Source organism: Acanthochromis polyacanthus, chromosome 22 (genome assembly GCF_021347895.1).
Source record: "Acanthochromis polyacanthus isolate Apoly-LR-REF ecotype Palm Island chromosome 22, KAUST_Apoly_ChrSc, whole genome shotgun sequence".
NCBI classification, from domain to species: domain Eukaryota; kingdom Metazoa; phylum Chordata; class Actinopteri; family Pomacentridae; genus Acanthochromis; species Acanthochromis polyacanthus.
The window spans coordinates 12,191,895-12,194,617 of NC_067134.1; the positions used below are offsets into that span (position 1 = coordinate 12,191,895).

Genomic DNA, 2,723 nt, shown 5'->3' on the forward strand with positions numbered 1-2,723 from the left:
GCCAGGCTGTTCCCCAGAATAATCTGCACCCCCTGGATTGGTAGAGTCAGACACACCCCCGTGTAACCTCGCCCTGTGTTAGACCACAGTCAAGCCTCACTTTATGTGTTGGAACAGGCAACACATCCAAACCCATTCCCTGCATCAGAACAATGTCACCAGGAGCACAGAACTCACAATCAGTAAGTGGCATGCCATCCTGCAGAATCTTTACTGGTATCTTATCATCACTACCTACCAGTGACACATAACCATCACACAGAAAGAGTGAGAAATCAGATTGAAAGCTAGTGTAGTTTACTGCAGATTCCCCCTTAACTCTGGTAGAGCTGACACCAGTTAACTTCCTGCCAGAAGCAACAAGAGGATTGTGATACAAGACAACCCATTTTGTTGCAGTTCTCCGCACACAATACCGTATTCTGTAAAATGGTAAAACATTTTCCAATAAGGAAGGGAAGGGCCTTGGTAGTGCCTATATATAACTAGTTGTCCATGAGCGTCTAAATATGTTTTCAGGCAGACCCACTCATTTTCTAACTGAGAATGAAGTACAGGAAATCATAATTGTAACCCCTGACTGACGTTAATAAGGTAAAAGTATATAGACCGGTTGCTAGGTTCGGCAGGAGTACAGGGAAAACTAAAGTTTGAGTGAAATGAAATGACTGGAGGCAGGAAATGAGCAAGAATGAGTATTATGTTTTAGGAAAATAAGAACATAAAAATATATATAATTAACAACATTTACAATAAGCCGGCTTCTCAAAAATAAAATAAAATCCCACAAGTCTTTACTGAGCTCAGTGTATTGTTTTGTCCCGTTTAGTCGTGATTTATGTCAGTTCAGTTCCTTTTCCTGTGTTGTGGTAGTCTGTGTTGTTACCACTGGGCTGGAGGTTGTGACAGAAGACTGATGTTCTTCGGTCAAAAGGTTGGTTCAGTTCGGGCTTGGCTCGCCATCTCTGTCCAGAGAAGAATCCAGGTATCCAGCGTTCCAACGTCCAATCCGGAGTTTTCTTAATCAAGCTATAATACCTAGCCTGCACACAATAATGGTTGTATTACTGTATACAACTTAATAGTGTCCATTATCCTATCTCTTTACATAGCTATGCTTTTTGTTTATCTTCAATCAAATTATATTACTAATGGACTAACATTCAGCAATATAATATACATACATGTTTTAACTCAAAATATCTCTGTTGTACATGAATTGACTTTTTAACTCATGTAAAAAAAATAAACAAATTTATCCTTTTCACTGTTAAGTATTTAACCATGAATTTATGATTACTAGTGTATATTTTTAACCAATGAAATTATTGATTTTTAAACTATTTTTAATCTATTCGTAAATCAACAAATGAAATACAATTATTTTTGTTTGATCTTTCTTTAGGGATACATTGTTAGAGCTTATCCCTTATGGCTGAAAAAGCCTTTCTGAGCTACCACTTTAACATCACAATCAGCATTTCACAATTTGGAACAGAAAAAAGTACATTCAACCTCAAAATAACCAACACATTTACCAGAAAATAGTGCAAAATGAAAATAAAATACATTGTAGTACTACTATAAACTTAAATCTCCATTGGCAGAACCAAAAGTTAAACTAAAGTTGCATTTTTGTTGCCTTAAAACATAAAAAGTCTACCCGCGATTAGCTTTAGCGTGTTGCTAATGAAGCTAACATGGCGTCTGCAGCAGCGTGTTTCAGAACTCACCAAGATGAGGTTTTACTGCAAGCACACGATCAGGGAAACAGCCTCGCAGCCTCACAGTATGTGCTCCCATCCACTAACAAAATACATGTTGTATGTTATCATTTGAACAGCACAAATAGTTGTTTACAACGCTTGCGACGATGGAAACTCACCAAGACGACCCGTGATTTGCGCTCGGACCGTCTGACAGCTCCTCTCTCTCATTGACTGAGTGGGAAACACCGCTAAACGAATGCACGCAGAGGTCCACAGCAAGGGGAGGCGGGACTAACATCATTCTTGACAAATGAGAAGGTCAAGATCACCCAATGTGACCAAAACACAGGAAGGGTGAAGCTACGGGAAGCAGACAACGCTTCCTCTTTCCAAAATAACGTGTTTTCAAAATAAAATGACAAATACATTTCAACAAATAAAATAGGAAAATAGGTCATTTTCTGTACCGGGTTACAATAATTCTTCACTGTTCAATCAATCCGTTGTTTGTCACCAAGGTTCAGTCAATGAGTTCATATGCAGCATGACTACAAAGGCAGGTTTAATAGGGTTAGGAATCATCAAGCTGTCACAGAGTAGGATTACAGTAGCTTCACAAATGAACCTTTGCACTGTACAATAAAATCAAAGCACATAACATCCAGAAGTCTAATTAAAACAGAAGGAATTCAAGTATAAAAATAAACTGTGTTTATGTTTTAAAAAGTCAATAAATGCTGTCAGATGCAATGAGTTATTCCAATAAGTGGTCCAAACTAAATAATATGATACTTTTAGGGGGGAAAAAGACCTTTTAAAATGAACCATTTGTTTTCTGATCTGATGCCATCATTTGATAGTGCGTTCCAAAATTGATATCAAGGTTTGGCTAATTTTATGCACAATGAGCAACTGCCTTTTGAATTAATGAAGGTAAACAAACCAAAAAAATACTTCACCAAGGTTCAACAACAAATTGTCAACACTTACATTGTATGTTTTTAGACAACAGAA

General features: G+C 37.4%; 1 long non-coding RNA gene across 1 annotated transcript; it reads right to left on the bottom strand.

Moving 5' to 3' along the window:
- Positions 1 to 568: 568 nt before the first annotated feature.
- Positions 569 to 1,956, bottom strand: LOC127532126 (uncharacterized). The gene is made up of 3 exons (XR_007939387.1): positions 1,886 to 1,956; positions 1,734 to 1,806; positions 569 to 1,043 (listed from the first exon to the last, which is right to left on the bottom strand). It is a non-coding gene; the product is annotated as an uncharacterized LOC127532126 (long non-coding RNA).
- Between the last annotated feature and the right edge of the window lie 767 nt (positions 1,957 to 2,723).